General features: G+C 40.4%; 1 protein-coding gene and 1 long non-coding RNA gene across 2 annotated transcripts in view; one reads left to right on the forward strand and one right to left on the reverse strand.

Annotated features, from left to right (window-relative positions):
* LOC109428436 (protein scalloped) overlaps positions 1-19,611 on the forward strand; it is a 542,518-nt gene that overhangs the window by 294,249 nt on the left and 228,658 nt on the right. The window lies entirely within an intron of this gene.
* On the reverse strand, positions 6,956-12,607 carry LOC134291960 (uncharacterized). Its single transcript, XR_009999382.1, has 3 exons — positions 8,932-12,607; positions 8,520-8,807; positions 6,956-7,589 (listed from the first exon to the last, which is right to left on the reverse strand). It is a non-coding gene; the product is annotated as an uncharacterized LOC134291960 (long non-coding RNA).

The raw sequence follows: 19,611 nt of genomic DNA on the forward strand, positions 1-19,611 counted from the left end.
TTTCAATTTCTATAAGATTTTTTCAATGCACTGGACCTCGTGAATCATTTACTTTTTGTTCGTCATCTTATATATAAAAGCTTTATAATCTTCTTCAAAAAACTATAACTTGAAAACGGTTTGTTGGATTGAAATTATGTCTTCGTAGATGTTTGAGAATACCTGAATGTTTTTCAATTCAGAAAAAAATAAATACACTGAGAGTAATACTCATCATGGATCTATGTTAGATGTCATAGAATCTCAATTTTCCAAAAACCTTTCCATCCGATTTTTTATTATATTTCAGTAGAAAGCTGACTTCTAGCATCAAAATTTGTCAAGTGGCCGAGGATGGTCGAATGCTTTTAACTATGTTTCTTGAATTTTTATGTTTTTTCGATTTTCAAAATCAAACTAATTTTGAGAATTTTTATATCAAAAATAGATTCTACACTTGGACTTGGGATCCAATGAAAAAACTGCATTATTGTTTTCCTACATTTATCCAAAGTTACAGCAAATTAAAAAACAATCTAAAATTTCTTTCAGCACTTACTTCTTCAGGGCTTTCTTCTGGGATTTCCACAGAGTTCTACATGAGATTCTTCCGTGGGTTTATTTAGAATGCCTTCCAAAGTTCTTTCTGGGGTTCTTTCAGTAACTCTGAAACTTCATCTGAGATTCTGGTCTTATCTGGGATTCCTCCTGGAAGGCCTCTCATGATTGCTCCAGACATTCATTCTGATATTTCTTAAGGAATTCCTTCTGGAATTCTTCCAAGTATTCTTTTATGAGTTCCTTCCTTAGTTCCTTCTGCAGATTTGTTCTGAGATCCTTCCAGAAATTTCATCCGCAATTTCTTCCTTCTTTCCTCCAAAACACTTTTTTCCTTCCAGCGAGCCTCCGAAAACTCCTTCCGGGATTTTCTCAGGAACATAATCTGAGATTCCATAACTGGTTTCATCTGGGATTTCTCCAGGAAGTCTCCTCGGGATTCTTTCTGCAAATCCTTCTGATATTCCTCAATGAATCCTTTAATTCTCCAAGTAATCTTCAACGCGTTCCTTCCATAGTTCATTCTGGAGATTTGTTCTTAATTCCGTCCAGAAATTTCATCCGAATTTCTTCCATGTTTTCTCCAAAAATGCTTTTCCAGGATTGCTTCAGGAATGCCTTCCGAGATTCGTTTACGAACTTTTTCCGAAATTCCTCCAGAGATTCCTCCTTGGATTCCATCAGGTCTTCTCCTGGAATTTGATGCGTGCGGTTCCTTCAAGAGTTCCTTTGAAGATTCGTTCAGAAATCCTCTCTGAAATTCATCTAGGACTTTCCAGAAATCCTTCCATATCTCATTCCGTAATTTCCGTCAAGATATTCTGCCGGGATTTCTTCAGGAACTCTTAATGGGATTCTTTCAAGAATAATTTCTGGCACTCTTTCAAGAAATATTCCCAGTATTTCTGTGGGAATTCTCCCAGAAACTTTTTCCAGGATCGTCTTTTTAAATTCCTCCAGAAAATCCTTCCATCCTAAGTAACATTTTTAAGTCGAATAGACTAATACACTGCCGTAATTCTGCAAAGTGACGTAAGCGCCATTCAAAATGCCGATATTTTTCGGTATATTATATATAATATCTGGTGTAAAACAAATACTGTGGTATGCCTGCTGTATTAGAATGCAAGATCTAGTCGTAATCTATCATCTATGGCAAGAAGCTTAGAGGATGAGCAAGAGTTTTATGCATAATAACTAAAAAATGGGCCAAAACTATCAATGTCGCTTACGTCACTTTGCAGAATTGCGGCAGTACAGGTTCTTAGAACCATCATAAAACCAAAATAAAACGTATTAAGTATAATGACGGTTCTCAAACCCTCTACAAGACTAATTGGTCATCAAAATGTTACTTGGGATGTTTCCTCCAAGCACATTTTCTCGGATACTTTCAGAAATTATATCTGGGTCTCATTCAAGAATTTTTCCCGGTATTCCTGTGGCATTTCTTCCAGGAACTCCTTTCAAGATTTCTTCAAAAACCTTTCTCGAGATACCTCCAGGAACCACTTCCCGGATGCCATCGGGAACTCCTTGCGGCATTCCTCCGGGAATTTCTAAGCAGTAAGCAGATCCTGACTTTCCGGATTCCTCAAGTAACTCAAGCATGGATTTCTCTCGGTGTTTCTTTTGGGATTTCTCTTGGAACTTCTTCCGGTATTCCGCCAAAAACTTCTTCCGGGATTCCTTTATATGTTCTTTCCGGGATAACTTCAAGGTTACTTCCGAAATTTCTCCGCGATACCTAAGGGAACTCCGTCCAGGTTTCCCTTAGGTATCGATTTCGGAATTTTTCTAGGAAATCTTTCAAGAATTCGTCTAGGAATATTTTTAAGAGTTCCTGTTGAAGTTCCTTTTGGAACTCCTCCGGAGGATCATTCTGACATTCTGCCAGGTGTTCCTGATGGAAATCATGCAGAAAGTTATTTATAGGGATTGTTCGTTGAGTTTTATATGGAATTCCTTAATTTCTTATATAAAAGTTCATTATGAAGTTCTTGCAACAAAACTTCCAAAAAAACTGAGAATCTCGAAAGGAATTCCCAGTGGATTTTCGGAACTCCTGAAGCAATCTCAGAAGGTTTTCCTTAAGAAATCCGGAAAGAACTTTTGGAACAGTCCCTGGATTACTTTCTGGAGAAATCTTGGCAGAACTCCTGGAAAACTCCCAGATGGAACTGATTTAGTAGTCTCAGAAGAAACTTCCGGAAACCCAAATGGAGTTTCTGAAGGTATCCTAACTGTAGCCATAAAGAACCCAGAGGAGTCCTGGAAGTAATTTGTTGAAAACCAGCGAAGGAATACCAGAGGAAATTTCTGTGAAATTCCAGAAGGATCTCCTGGAGGGGTTCCACCAGCAAAGAATATGCGGAAAAACTTTGTCGAAGACCGCAAAGTGATTCGACGCTCACGAAAAATGTTATATGCTTCATAATGTAGGCTAAAAATTATGATTTTATTATTGTGCCTTTATTTTTTTGTACATTCTTTATCTAACAAATAAGATATTTTCCGGAATTGCCATCAAAATTTTGTAGGCATTTTTTTCGGCATTTTTTTTTATAAATTCCTCGACTAATACATTGGGAACTTCACCGGCAATAACTATGGAAACTGTTTCGAAAACTCTTTTAGGAATTCATTTGTAAGCGAATGGAAAAATTCATAGGCAATTCTTCAAATTTCTTCGAGAGCCTCTTCGCCAATTATTTTAGGCATTTGTGAAGAATTTTTCATTTACACTTTTGGCAACTGACTTATATTTTTTTTTTCGAAAATTGCATTGGAAAAATCCGCAATATGCATTTGGTAATTTCTTAGTAAACTGTTGAAACATTGATTTCAGCAATTTCTTTGGTAATATTTTTGGATATTCCAAAAAGGAAAAGGAAAAGCTTTCTAAATTTTCGAAAACGTTCCAGAAGAAACTTCCAATGAAAATTATGAATAAAATCCCAAGGCAAACTGCCAAAGAAATTCAAAAGATTAGCCATAGAAATGTCCACAACAAGTGCCAATAAATTTCAAAGGAATTACCGAAACGATTCATGAAAGACTCACCGAAGGATATCTAAAAAATTGACAAAAAAATTCGGAAAAATCATTTCCGAGGAAATTTTTAAACATGTTTCGAAGAAATTGTCAACTAAGTATAGCGAATAAGAATACTATCACCTGTGTAGACCTCAATCATTTATCAATTATGTGTAGACCCCAATCTGAAAAGATTGAGCCATAAGAACTTCTTAAGGAGTTCAACAACTATTCAATACATTTTTTGACTGAAACTCCAGAGAGTTCCAGAAATATCATCGGGAATTCGTCCAGGAATTCCTTCGGAGGCTCCTCCAAAAATTTCTTCGGGGATTCATCCATAAATTCTTTCGAGGATTCCTTCAGGAATTTCTTCGGACATTCCTCCAAAAATTTCTTCAGAAATTCCTCCAAGAATGTTGTCGGGGATCTGCTTCGGGAATTCTTCCAGGAATTCTTCGGGGATTCCTCCAAAAATTCCTTCGGAAATTGCTCTAGAAATTCTTTTGGGTGTTCCTCCAGAAAATCTTCTAAAAATTCTTAGGAGGAAACCCTTCAGAAATTTCTTCGGGAATTCCTCCACAATTTTTCCGGGTTTTTCTCCAGAAATTCGATAAAATAAAAATAATTCAAGAAATTTCTCTGGGTCTTCTTCTTCTTCTTCTTCTTCTTCTTGGCGTAACGTCTTCACTGGGACAAAGCCTGCTTCTCAGCTTAGTGTTCTATGAGCACTTCCACAGTTATTAACTGAGAGCTTCCTCTGCCAATGACCATTTTGCATGTGTATATCGTGTGGCAGGCACGAAGATACTCTATGCCCAAGGAAATCAAGGAAATTTCCTATACGAAAAGATCCTGGACCGACCGGGAATTGAACCCGTCACCCTCAGCATGGTCATGCTGAATACCCGTGCGTTTACCGCCTCGGCTATATGGGCCCTCTCTGGGTATTTGCGATGAAATTTCTGCGGAATTTCCTGAAAAAAATCTTGGAGAATTTCCCAAGGAAATTCCTGGAGGAATATCCGAAGAAATTCATGGAGAAATTTCCAAAGAAATTCCTGGCCATATTCCCGAAGGAGATCCTGGAGGAATTCTCGAAGAAATTTGTGGAGGAATTTCCGAAGAAATTCTTGGAGGAATTCCTGATAGAATCCCCGCAGAAATTCCTGGAGAAATCCTCGAAGCAATTCCTGAATAAATTTCCGAAGAATTGCTGAAGGAATTCCCGAAGAAAATCCCTGAGGAACCCCCAAAGAAATTACTGGAGAAAATCCCCTTAGAAATTCTTGGAGGAATGTCCGAAGAAATTCTTGGAGGTATCCCCGAAACAATTCCCAATTCCCGGAGGAATTCCCGTAGCTATTCCTGAAGGAATTTCCAAGAAAATTCCGGCAGAAATCCCCAAAGGAATTCCTGGAGGAATGTTATCGATGAAATTCTTGGAGGAATTCACGAAGAAATTTGTGGGAGAATTTCCTTAGAAATTCCTAGAGGAATTCCCGAAGAAATTCCTGGAGGAATTTCCGAAGAAATTCCTGGAGGAATTTCCGAAGAAATTCCTGGAGGAATTTCCGAAGAAATTCTTGGAGAAATTCCGGAAGGAATTGCTGGAAGAATCCCCGAAGCAATTTCTGGAGAAATTTTCAAAGAAATTCCTAGAAGAATTTCCGAAGATATTACTGGAGCAATTTCCGAATAAATTCCTGAAGGAATCCCCGAAGAAATTCCTGAAGGTATCCCCGAGGAAATTCCTAGAGAAATACCCAAAGAAATTCCTGGAGAAATCCCCTGAGCAGTTCCTGGAGGAATTCCCAAGGAAATTCGTGGTGTCATTTCCGAAGAAATTCCTGAACAAATTCCCGACGAAATTCCTGGATGAATTCCCAAAGATTTTTTGGAGAAATGCCCGAAGGTATTCCTGGAGGAATTCCCGAAGAAATTCATGGTGTGATCCCCAAAAGAATTCCTGGAGAAATCACCGGAGGATTTCCCGAAGAAATTCCTGGAGGAATTCCCGACGAAACTCCTGGAGGAAGTTTCGAGGAAATTCATTGAGGAATTCATGGAGAAATCACCGGAGCAATATTCCCGAATTCCCGAAGAAATTTCTGGAGGAATCCCGGATGCACTTCCCGGAGTAAATTCCGAAGCAATTCTTGGAGCAATTGCCAAGGAAATTCTTGGAGGAATTCCCAAAGCAAATACTGGAAAAATTTGCAAAGAAATTGCTGGAGAAATTCCCGAAGAAAATCCTGGAGGAATCCCCAAAGAAACTTCTGGAGGAATGGAGCAACTCATGGAGGAAGTTTCGAAGAAATTCATTGAGGAATTCATGGAGAAATCACCGGAGCAATATTCCCGAATTCCCGAAGAAATTCCTGGAGGAATCCCGGATGCAATTCCCGGAGTAAATCCTGAAACAATTCTTGGAAAAATTTCCAGGAAAATTCTTGGAGGAATTCCCAAAGCAATTACTGGAAAAAATTCCAAATGAATTGCTGGAGAAATTCCCGAAGAAAATCCTGGAGGAATCCCAAAAGAAACTCCTGGAGGAATGTCCGAAGAGGTCCGAAGTAATTCTTGGAGAAACTTCCGAAGAAATTCTTGGAGGAATCCCCGAAGGAATTCCTGGAGAAATCACCGGAAGAATTCCTGGAAGAATCCCTATAAGAATTCCTGGAAGAATATTCCCGAAGGTATTGCTGGAGGAAATCCCGGATAAATTCTTGGATGAATTTCCTAGGAAATTCCTGAAGGAATTCCCGAAGACATTTCTGGAGGAATTTCCGAAGAAAGTCTTTGAGGAAATCCCGAATGAATTCCTGGAGGAATTTCCAAAAGAAAAACCTGGAGGAATTCCCGAAAAAATTCCTGGAGGAATCCCCGAAAGAATTCCTGGGGGTATCCCCGAAGCAATTCCTGGAGAAATTGCTGCAGGAATTCCAGATAAAAAAATCCTTTAGGTATTTTCGAAGAAATTCCTGGAGGAATTCCCGAAGATTTCTCGGGTTAATTAAGATTAAGTAGTTCTCGAAGCGATGTCTGGACAAATTGCCATTGAAATTTCTCGAATAATTTCCAGAAGAACTTCTGGCAGAATTCGTGGATTGGATTCCGGAGCACCTCGCGCTTCTCATAGGTATTTCTGGAAAAACTCCCTGGGGAATTTGTGGAGGAATATTCCGAGAAATTAGCGAAGAATTTATAAAAGACTTCCACGAAGTATTCCCAGAAGATTTTCTGGAGAAATTTTATGAAGAATTCCCGGAGAAATTTATGGATTATTTCCAGTTAGAATTTCAGGAATTTTTGGAGGAAATACAGGACGAATTTCTGGAGAAATTCCCTGAGAATTTCTGGATTAATTCCCGGAAGATTTTCTGCAAAAAATATCAAATAATTTCTGAAGGAATTCGGGAAGCATTTTTGAATTAATTCCCGGACTATTGGAAGAATTTCTTGAAGAATTCCTTTATGAATTCCAGGAGGAATTCGTGGATGAATTTCCGGAGGCGTTTTCGTAGGAATGCGTGTTAGTATTTCCCTGAGGATTTTTTGAAATAATTCCAACGGAGATTTTGACCCACTGGAGTTTCTGCTAATGAAACCTTACAGAAATTTTGATTTAAAGGAATCCTTGAACTAATTAAAGACAATAATCCTGGATGAACGTTTCGTGATATGTACTTCCAAAGAAGATCCTGGAGCAATTCTTGGAGGCACTTTTGTTGAAATTCCACAAAAATATTTTACGGCAAATATTGTAATCTCTTGGTGAATAAGGAGGAATTTTGTGTAGAGATTTCTGGCATGATCTACCGAAGCAATCGAAACAAAAATTTGGGAAAGAGCCGCACAGATTTGAGGAAAAGGTTCCAAGTCTGCTGTCTTTCCGCAAAACAGTTACATTACACATCCCTATCGCATGTATTACAACTTCAAAGCGTCTCTACCATTCACAACGAAAGATCATCTCGTGCGTGGACGAGATAATATGTCTACACTAAAAGTACCTACAGGGGATGGCCAAAATGTTTGGGATAGGCAACTTTTTCTTCTCTCACAAAAAAGTTCAACATGCTATAACTTTTCATAGGGCGCATCAAAAAATCTCAAATTTTGACTGTTTGTCAACCTATTATATGTGCATCATTGGTACAAATTTGGGCTCGATTGATTAATATTTCGCAAAGTTAGAACCGTTCGGGTAAAACACTATTTTTTAGACAACTAATTTTTGAACTGTAATATCTCGGAAACCAGTGAACCGAATTGAATGAAATTTTGAACGTACACTAACAATATGTGAATGCTTCAAAAACTATTAAAACATAGGTACTTTTAAAACGTTGAAAAAAGTAATCATGGATTGACACTTTTTGAAATTTTCTCGAAAAAATGTATTTTTTTACATCAATGTCAATAAATTTAAGTGTTGATATTCAAAGATTTTCCATTTCTGTTCCCAAATTATCTCTAATCAGATATGTTAGAGCCTATTTAGATTGAAGAAATAACACATTTAGTAATTTTTGTGTGGTATTGTAAATTTGACTTATTTTCCTCTATATGGATTAAAATTTCAACCCGGTATAACATAATTCGCCGTGAGAAAATATTACATTTTATAATGTCGTATTAAGTATCGATATATTGTTGATAAACGTTAAAAAAATCATTCAAATCGGTTCACTGGTTTCCAAGATATGACAGCTCAAAAATGAGTTGTCTAAAAAATAGTGTTTTACCCGAACGGTTCTAACTTTGCGAAATGTCAATCAATCGAGCCCAAATTTGGACCAATGATGCACATATAATAGGTTGACAAACAGTCAAAATTTAAGATTTTTATATGCACTCTATGAAAAGTTACAGCATGTTGATTTTTTTTTTGTGGGAGAAAAAATGTTGCCTATCCCAAACATTTTGGCCATCCCCTGTACATCCTAACCTAGACATCGCAAAGCGAAAAGATTAATCATCATCATCAATATCTCTACAAGCTGCGTTCGTTTCATGTTGCTCTCCTCCCTTCCCTCTCCCACCAACCATCCACCGTCCAATCTCTTTCGCTAATCGTTTATTACTTTGCTCCGTTCTCTCCGTTCGCCTTTGCATTTGATTTGACTCCTCACTACTCACTTCAAATCAGCATCCTCCTTGCCACCGTACCTCTCCTTGTGTCCCATAACGCTCGCGTCTAACTCCATCCTGTCCGAGAGACTCGGAGGCTGAAATTATATATGAACACTGAAATAAAAGGGAGTCGATCGAGGCAAAAGGAAAAAAAAACGACCAGCCAAGTCGTGCTGCTCCACACACAGTTTTTCTATATTTAAAACCAGTTTTCCGCACCTTTTGAAAGGAGACGCTGGCTGCTGGCTGAAACAGAAGCGAAGCGAAGCGAAAAAAAAACTCAATCCCGCTAAAGCTGTGTGCGTCACTCTCGCGATCGCGACCCGCGAACAAAGAAGAACGACTGAAGAGAACTGATCTGATCGAACGAACGAACGACCGAACGAATGAGAGAGCAAAGCGGAGAGCGCAACTTTCGTCGCGCAGCATCCCTCGCGATCCGCGAGCGCTAGCGCTCAAGTGATATGGGTGAGATCGTTCTCTCTTGTGCTTTTCTTTCTCGTCTGTGTCTACTGCGATGCGATGCGAGGCGCACCGCCTCGGTTCTAATCCCGCTGTGCGCTGTTTTCTCCCCGCAAATCTGATTCGATTTTTGCACTTTGCTGATGCTTTCGCATCTTTTGCGCCACCCTCGCGCAGAATTTTGTCACTGCACAGCGCTGATGTCCGTGCTGGTGAGCGAACTTTCTTCCTGTCGCTATCGCTGTGAGATGATCGGATCGAAAATCTTCTTTTCTTCCTCCAGCAGCGGACAGGGAATGAAAAAAAAAGATAATCGAAGCATGCTAATTTGAATTTTTAATGGAACCATCATCGGCGACAAAGTCGGCTGCGGCCGCATTAAGCCCCTTCCTGGTTTTGTGTCGATCGCGATTCATCTTTGTCGGTTCGCGATGCACAGGATGACAATAAATTTCGGGCTGTTTTTACGATTTTTGGCAATTATTGTTTTACGGCTTTCAATTGGAAATTATGAATGCGCGATTTGGTGAGAAGTTTGAGCTGGATTTTCGACAAAAAAAACAGCGGAAATGGAACTCGTTGACCTTTTTGAGAGGAAGCGCTTTGAGTATTTTTCTCAAAATAATCTCAAAACTTGTTTATGGTTATTTTTATTTATTTATTATACTTTTTAAATGTCCCAATTACCGTAATTAATTGTGGATGTGAACAAACAAAAGAAGAATGGAGCATTAACAAAGCAATCCATTGACAATCAAATAAAGCCTAATGTTTATTGTGGTATTAGTTGACATCTGGATATCTCTTGTACACATTCGCTCGCTCTCTCGCTTCTTCCTCCTCACCCTCTGTTGTCGCTCATTCTCGATGTCGTCGCACGGGAGTAAGAAGACACCGATAGACACTCAATCATCGTCCCATCAGCACCAACGACGAGCAAAGCATAAGCGAACTCGCGCACGGGTTCAATACGAAACTGGTGGATTGGTCAGAAAGAGACACTCGGGGTTTTGGAAAAAGGTTTCTTCTAAACTCATCGCAGAAAGCCAAAAAGGTGAAAAAGAGAACGCGCGAGCTTGTTTGTGTTTTGAAACGACACTCTCTCTCCCACACCCGCTGTTCTCTTCACCTCTTGACGCGACGGTCAAACATTCAACAATCGAAGTTCAAGTAGGCTTTGAAAGGTTTCTAAACATCAACGGGAGAAGGCCTGCGGCTGCGAGGCCTACTTTGATGGTGGCGGCGATGCGACGATGAGTCCGAGAGCTGGTGACACTTCTTTTGACTGTGCTGCACTCGCGGAGCGGAGTGCAGAGCCAAGAGAGCGGGAGCTCGCGCTCCCGTCCACACCATCTGATCTTTAATTGTGTATTTACATTTGCACAGCACACGAACGGACGGTTGCCAGTCATCAGTCGTCGGTTGTGGTTATGTTTGTGTTTGTACCGGAGGCACCTTTCAATTGCGGGTGCGGGCGAAGCTGAGAGAGAAAGAAAGAGAGAGAGAACCGCCAGACTTACAACTCTTTTTTGTTTGGCCTAGTGCTGGTATTGACGGTGACGACGTCGACAAGCTGCTTGCTCGCCATTTGGGGGGTTTGCTCTGTGGGCAGGGTTGCCAGTGTTGTGGTATGACGCAGCCGAATTCCATTCGGAATTCCTGGAATTCCAATGCATGGGATATTGGGTTTTTGGTGAAAAATGAGCGATTATGGATTGTAAATCTATGAATTGTTAATAAAGCCGTTGAAGAACTCTCCTCACGATACTGGACGTAAACTAGTTTAGTTCGAAGTATCCACAGTAAAATTCTAAACAGATTTCAAATGGCTTCTATAGAATCCACACGGTATTATTCACATCAATCTGAGCTCGAAAAAACTCTCCACAAGATTTTGGACAAAATTATTTACCTGATCTGAACAGGAATGCCAAGAGAATTATGTTCGAAGAAATTTGCATTTCTTCAATCAGAAATCTCCACAGGACTCAAAATAACAATATTTAGGCAGTTCTGGATATGACTCTCCACAGAATTTTGCAAGAATTTCTCCTCAAGATTTTGTTTACAATTCTTCTGATCTGAAGAGAAACCTGAGGTTAAATAGAATAATAGTGTTCCACTTGATATTGGAAATAAGTCTCCAGAAGATAATTATGCATGGCAGCTTCCACAATTCCGATCAGAATCTTCTACAACGGTCTCAACTCTTTAAAGAATAAGAAAAAAACTGGTTGACGTTTTCATAATACAGTGTGGTGAACGGAACTCTCCACAGTGTACTTAGCAAAATCCCCTAAAAATATGAAATCAAATTTTTCAACAGATTTCCATTGGAAATCTAAAGAAAATTCTCCGAAGAATTATCATGATATGAAACAAGTCTCCACAGTACTCTTAAATAAAAATATCGAAACGACTCCGATCAGATTCTTCCACACCTCTGGAGAAGATCATCATTAGAATTAGCTATGTACATATATCTCCAGCGTACTGGAAGAAATTCACCACTTTTTTGTGTTATGAATCATGATTCTGGTGGGAAGTCTCCACAAGACTCTGAATGAGTCGATTGAACATTTCCACAATTATTACAAGCACTATGATAGACTTAGCCCAGAAAATTCCCAACCGAAACGGGTATCGATCCCATCGTCTCCGGATTGGCGATCCAAAGCACATAGTGCCAGAAACTTATGTCCCATACTCTGGATGCAGTTCCATACGCGATTCTGTGTGCATTTCTCTACATATTTGTGAAGGAAACATCCAAAGGATAATGGACGATGTTTTGAGAAAAGTCTCCACAAATTTCCTCATGGAAATATGTTCATTTTTCTTAGTGGGGTTCTCACCGCAAGAGCGATCGAGCGAGCGAGCGCAGTGCGTAGTACGAAACAGAATTACGGGTCAAACTCTCCACAGAGTTTTGAATGAAACATTCCAGTAGGTTTTGAATGAAATTCTTTTCGAAAATAGCAAGAAAATTCAAATTGGAATGCCTTACCTTGTCCAAAATTAACATAAATGCATACAGGATGCCATTGATACATTCATCTGCGATGTTTTGTTAAAAGTCTACACAAGATTCCGCTGGTTTCTGAGTGGAATTTTCACGGCATTCAGAAGAGAGCTTCTATTTAACGCAAGAGCGAGCGAGCAAGCAAGCATAGTGCTTAGTGGGAAACAGTAGTTCCCACAGAGTTACGGGATAAACTCCACTGAATTACGAATGAAACTCTCCAGTAGTTTTAGACAAGGTTGCGACCATTCATTTGCAAAGATTTACATTCATTTGCTATTATCTCAGTTCAGAAGCATGCTATCGAAAAACAATGTATGGATGAATTTAACCTTGTAGTTTCATCTGAAAGTTTGCCGAATAACATTGGGGTCGCAAACGTATACCAAAGTCGTGAGCGAGCTGCGAAGGCAACTCTCCAGGCGGTGAATGTAAATTTCATTCACGCTGTGGAAAGTTGCCTTCACAGCTCGCTCACGACTTTGGAATGCGTGTGCGACCCCAATGTTATTTGGCAAACTTTCAGATGAAACTACAAGGTTAAATTCATCCATACATTGTTTTTCGATAGCATGCTTCTGAACTGAGATAATAGCAAATGAATGTAAATCTTTGCAAATGAATGGTTGCAACCTTGGTTTTAGAATTTTTTTTTCAAATAGCTAGAATATTCTCTTTTGAATTCCTATCATGGTTTTGGACTTAAATGCACCACAGACATTGACACCAAGCACATAATTCCAGGAGAGATTCTCTACACAAGTATTGACGTATTTCTCCATAGTGCTGTACCAGAATCTTATGTCCTATACTCTGGACGCAGTTCCACACGCAATTCTGTACGCATTCATCTACATAATTATGAAGGAAACATCAAAAGGCAAATAGACTAAGTCATCAGCGATGTTTTGCGAAAAGTCTCCACAAGCTTCTGCATGGAATTATGTTCATTTTTCTTAGTGGAGTTCTCACCGCATTCAGAAGAGAGCCTCTATATAACGCAATAGCGAGCGAGCGAGAGAGCGCAGAGCGTAGTACGAAACAGTAGTTCCCCCAGAGTTACAGGATAAACTCTCCACAGAATTTTAAAAGAAACCCTTCAGTAGGATTCGAATGAAACTCTTTTCGAAAATTGCAAGAAAATTACATAACTTTGGACATAAATGCATACAGGATGCCATTGATACAGCCATCTGCGATGTTTTGATAAAAGTCTCCACAAGATTCCGCTGGAATTATGTTTATTTTTCTTAGTGTGTTTATCACCGCAATCAGAAGAAATCCTCTATAGATCGCAAAAGCGAGTGAGTGAGCGTAGTGCGCAGTACGAAACAGAAGTTCCCACAAAGTTGCGGGCTAAGCTCTCCACAGAATTTTGGTCGAAACTCTAGTAGAGTTTGAATAAAATTCTTTTCGAAATATTAAGAAAATCCCGATTTTCTTCGATTCTTTCTTCCTTCTTCGATTCCCTACATGATGTTGGGCATGAATGCATATAGTATGACATCTTAGACTTTGACACCTAGCACATAATCCCATAAGAGATTCTCTACACAAGTGTTGACGTAATTCTTCATAGAGTTGTGCCAATAACTTACACTCTGGCTGGATGTAGTTTCACACGTGATTATGTGTGCATTACTCCACATAATTGTGAAGGAATCATCCAAACCATAATGAACTTAGTCATCAGCGATGTTTTGCGAAAAGCCTCCACTAGTTTCTGCATGGAATTATGTTCATTTTTCTTAGTGGAGTTCCTACTGCATTCAGAAGAGAGTCTCTATGTATCGCAAAAGTGAGTGAGCTTGCGTAGTGCATAGTACGAAACAGAAGTTCCCACAGAGTTATGGGATAAACTCTCCACAGAATTTTAAACGAAACTCTCCAGTAGGTTTTGTATAAAATTCTTTTCGAAAATATCAAGAAAATTCCGATTTGAATTCTTTACATTATTTTGGACCTAAATGCATCACAGACATTGACACTTAGCACGTAATTGCGGAAGATATTCTCTACACAAGTATAAACGTAATTCTCCACAGTGCTGTGCCAGAAAGTTACCCTAAACTTTGGAAGCCTCAGTTCTACATACGATTCTGTGTAAACCCCTTCACAGAACTCCGAAGGAGGGAGATAATGAGCTTAGCCATTTGTGATGTTTTGAGAAAAGTCTCCACAAACTAGAAACTTACTCTAACACTCTGAGTGTATGGTTGTACACGTGACACTGCACTGTGTACAATCTTTCACATAACTCCATATTAATCATCCTGAGAATAATAAACTTAGCCATTCGTAATGCTTTGGGAAAAGTCTCCACAAGACTCGGTATGGGATTATGATCGTCTATCTAAACGAAATGGCTCACCACCTTCAGAAGAGAGCTAATATATAACGATGGAAGTAGTTTTTCTCGAATTTCTGAAAAAACAAACCTTGGAAGGAAATACCCTACAAGATAAAATTCTTTACAACTTACTTGGACGAAGCATGTATTTCAAGAAGAATTATATACATGATTCGTGTAGATTTGTTTGTCTTTGGGCTGATTTGAGCATGACGTTCTGAGGAGAGCTTTCATCGAGAGCAAAGAATTCTCCACAAAAAAATTTTGGATGAAATTTTCTATGAGACTTAGGTAGAATTTCTCCATAGGCTTTGATGCAAAAACCTGCATAACACTTTAGACGGAAACACTCCACAGGATCTCCACCAGAATTCTCCAAAGTAGTTCTTGACGACACTCACCACTACAGTAGACGTTCGTTAACTGCAACATGTTTACGTTTCACTAAGCGAGCGAAATTTCGTTCGCAACGTCTGGTAGATGTCAACAACCCATCAATTGACGTTGAAAGAACGTGAAGTTCATTCAAGTGTTCATAAGGATCGACATGGCGCACCAGTTTGACGTTTGCCGGTGCGATAACCGCAAATTTGTTGTTCTTATCAGACTTGCTGTTAAACCGCTTGCACCGACCGAACGTCTACTGTATTAACTTTGGGAAATTCAGAGTTCTAAAAGAGGTTTTCCACAACACTTTCCCGGTAAAATCCAGCGATGAATTCGGTGTAAACAATATCTGGAGTCTGAATACCAGGACATTGAAAACCGAATCTGAACCCCTAGACCGAGTTATTGGAAACATAATTTGTACACTAGTAGTGCCGGACCTTAATGCAGCTAAATTTTAACATTGGAATATGATACCTGAGACTACGAGAACCTAGAATTTGAATATATACGTTACATCTGGACTATGTACTTAACTGTATGTTCTTGATCTTGTTCAGTCAGATTTTCATGGGTTTATCAGACCTTACTAGCTGTAATCGAACACTACGTTCCCGGTTTCAACAACTTGATTCTACATCGGGTAAAAGTGATCGTCAGCTCTTGATCTCCTGACATCAAGGGCTCCACCAGGGCGTACATATCTGGGCCCATAACCTGCCGATCATATCAAAACGCTGAGGAAACATCTACTACATTTTATGACACTCTGTTCGATACAATACAGTGATGGTCACAAGGCCTCGAGCTGTACGTCACGGTTCACAAACGATACAGCCGAAGACGATTGCGGGGACCAGGATCCACCACGTTCGTTGAAGTTGCCTTGGCATTTCAGCCTGAGTCTGTTGGTGGCCCAACAATGGTGGTGAGAAGGCAGTGGCGATGAGAAGTCTTGGACCCTCACCCGGTCTCCATCGATGAACATTCGCACAACCACTTCGGTTTTGGGGAAAAGTAGATCCAGACGTAATACGATCACCAAACATCAACATCGAATGCGGCTTCCCAGTTGAGGGGTGAATAGTCTTACGGCTCACCAACAGGATGTTCGCCAACTCGTGCTACTTCGAGCATTTCATACTTTAAGGCTTTGAGTTCCTGCTTGAAGGTCTGTTCGTCTTTGGGGATCCCATCTTGTGGACTATCCCATACTGTTTCGGAAACCGTTGAAACCTGTTGCTGCTAACTGGAGACTATGATCACACGGCACTTCCGTAGCTGCATGCGCCCGTATTTGACTTGCAGATTCTTATCTCCTCTTGCTAGATATTTTGCCCTGGCAACGTCGCAAAGTATACGGTGTGAAGTTGCTCCAGTATCCACCGCTGCAGTGCTTCGAATACTTCGCAGTAAATATGCACATTGAGGAGAGAATTCGCTATGATCTAACCCGAACCGGTCCTTGGCATCACAAGTCTGTCCGTCCACGTTTCAGTCCTTGGATCTAGCTGTTCACTGACTTGTCGTCTGCTGTAGCTTACGAGAGCTTACCTCCTGGTAACCTTCCTAAGATGTTAGGTTTTACGCACCACGATGGCGTTGTGAATGTTCAGCGTGCCTATCTGGGTCATCGCGGACCCAACATCCAACTAGGGTTAACTGTGATGTTTCGAGCGGCTTGTCGAACTGCTCTACGATGTACTTCGAAACGGTTTGCTTCAGCGAATTCAAGACAGCGCGTCTGCATTGGTATGATCTGCTGATCTTCGGAGTTGAAGCTCGTTCTCGAAAGACTGCAGAAACGTTACGAAGTGTTGCCTCCGTAGGGCAGGAAGGACGGGATGCTCGCCGAAGGTTTCCGTTATGACTTGGCTATCCGTCAGCAGCACGAACGACTGAGAGGCTGCTAAGATTGTCCTAAGAACCTTCCGTAGTAGTTGATCATGTCGATGAACCTCGCGGCACCTCATCCTTCATTCTCGGCTTCAGCTTTTCGCTATTTTATGTACGCCATCCCAATCGATGATCTATGTACAGTATTCGCATTTTTCCACATTTTTCTTAGTAGTCCTTCTTGAATTCCTTCTGGGGGTTCCTACCGCCATTTTAATTATATTGTAGTAATTCATTCCGGGTTTCCTCTTTGAGAATTGTCCAGAATTCCTGAAATCCGATAGATTTCTTCTGGAGTATTTCACGGGGATCTCGATGAATCTTTTTGCGTGGATTTTGTCAGAGATATTGCTCCCAGAGTCCCTCATATTCCTAGGATTTCTCTCATAGCTTATCCCAGGATTTCTACAGGAGTTTTTTTCAGGATATTTCTCAGATGGTGTTGCGGAGTTTCCCATAGAGTTTCTCCAGCGATTTCTCCAGGCATCTTCCCAGAGACTTTCGCGGAATTTCTCCCAGAGTTTTTCCCAAGATTTCTCTCGGAATTTCTCCTGGGACCTCTCTCAGCAGTCCCCGGCACAGCTCCAAAAATGTCTCTTAAAGTTATTCATGATTTATTCAGGGTATCTTCAGGAGTTTCTTTTGTGATATCTGCAGGAGTTTTTGGAAACATTTTTTATGGAAATATTTCCGCGATTTCTTCCAGAGATCTCTTGTAGGTTTTCCTGGGATTACTTCGAGTTTTCCTCGGTTTCCCTTCCGAAAATTTGTGTGTAATCTGTAAAACTCTGTTTATCCAAAGTTTTTGATTTCTTCAATAGCTACTCCCGGATTTCCTTGAAAAACTCCTGGGTTATCGTACCTTGTAAGAAATTGGAGGGACTGCCAGGAGAATCTCGGAAGATACTTAGGGAAAAACTGTAGGAATTATCCCGGAAGGAACTTCGGAAGAGATCCCTGGAAATATTGACAAATCTGAAAAAAAAACGTCTGGGAATAATACCAGCAGTAACTCCAGAAAACTACCAAGAGGCATCTGTTCCCGAGAGGGAAACCAGATTTTTACAGCGGCTGATGATAAAGTGCCCCGCTCAATGGATACTGTGGTAGTTTTGGAACTAATCAAGTAGGCTGAGGATGGCTTTCAATCCATGACCAGTCCAACTGTCAAGAAGCAAGTACGCAACCCACCACAGGTACGTTGTTAATATTCCAGCAACTTCTGTCCGAAAGTTACTATTTGACACACCTGCATCAGAAAATATTTTAAATTCACATGGTTTCTCATAAAAACCGCCAAAACAAATAAGCTAAAAAAGTGATTTTTGACAATTTAAATTTATTTTGAAAATAACTCCATAACAGTAGGCTGTGGAATTACATTTGACGATTTAGAGAGAGTTGTTTATTTTGTCAAAATGAACATCGTGCGGGCATTAAATAATCGAACACGACGGTTTGGAACGATCGTGCCTCGAATAGTCCCAAACATCGTCCATTTTTGGCTTCACACCTGGCTTCACAGTCGAACGTGTCAAAAGTGACAAAGTGGCATGTGCTTTTTTGCTGCCTCACTCACATTTCATCTTCGCTCTCTTTCTTTTTTCAATGATGACAGCAGTAGGGCGCATCAAAGAACGAGGTAGTTTGTGCAAAAGTGGCAGCAAGGATGCACTCAATTGACGAGGTTCGTACACGGAGAAATCAAACTACCTAATTTTTGGGTCGATTTTACTCAAAGCTGAGTATATCGAATAAACTAGTTACCCAAAATTAGGTTGTTTTCCCTCTTTCCCTCACCGATGTTGTCAAAAACAAACAGAGATGCATCTACCCAACGGGGGTCCTTGAGCCCAATAAGCCAATTTTGGGTAAATGCAGGTTTACTCAAATTTGGGTTGAATGAGGGGGGGTCATGGGTTGAATTTACCTACTTTTAAGTAAATGTTTTTGCTGGAGGTGAAGGCAATTTACCTAGTGTGAGTTTAATCGATTTACTCAAATTTGGCTTATTGGGCCGAACTATGGGATTGCGTCAAAAGAACTCAATTTTGGGTAGTTTGGCGGTTCCGTGTAGAAAGCGTTTGAAATAGTGTGTCGAATCGACCTTCGAATCCAGTGGCCAAGGAAACTCACAATAACATTATCGAAAACGCGAAGTCTCTAGGACGTAGAACGCAAAAGTTCGATGGTGGCGCCACCTATGCGGATAAGTAGCAAACTACTAAATTCTTGGCAATTAATGCCCCTGATCATTACAAAGAACTTTGTCGAAGACACCTTGTGCCGGAAATGCTTACAAGAGCTGGGAGGATGTCCTTTAAACATTGTTTAAAAAACGTTTTCATTGCATTCATCGTACATTTCAAGGGGTTTCAGGGGAGTTCCAAGTATGGTCCAGGGGTGTTCCAGAGGCCTTCATGATCATTCCAGGGCTTAAAGGATTTAAAGGGCATTCCAGGGGTTTTGCAGGGGGATTCAGAGGGTTATATGGACCCAGGGGTGTTTCAGGAGCGATCCAGGGGTTTTTCAAGGGATTTTAAGGCTGTTCAATGGGGCTTCAGGGGGTTTCAGAAGCGTTCCAGGGGATTTCAAGAGAATGCTAGGAGTGTTCCATGGAGTCTCAGAGGGTTTCACGAGCGTTTCGTGGGGGTTCAGGGGTTTTCGGAGGCATTTTAGGGTCCTTCCCAGAAATTTAAGGAACTCCAGAAGCAATCCAGAGCTGGTCTAGGGGCTTTAGAGGATTTAAAAAAGACTACCTACACCGTGTCTTCAGTCAGAG

The sequence above is a fragment of the Aedes albopictus genome, chromosome 1 (genome assembly GCF_035046485.1).
Source record: "Aedes albopictus strain Foshan chromosome 1, AalbF5, whole genome shotgun sequence".
Classification (NCBI taxonomy): Eukaryota; Metazoa; Arthropoda; class Insecta; order Diptera; family Culicidae; genus Aedes; species Aedes albopictus.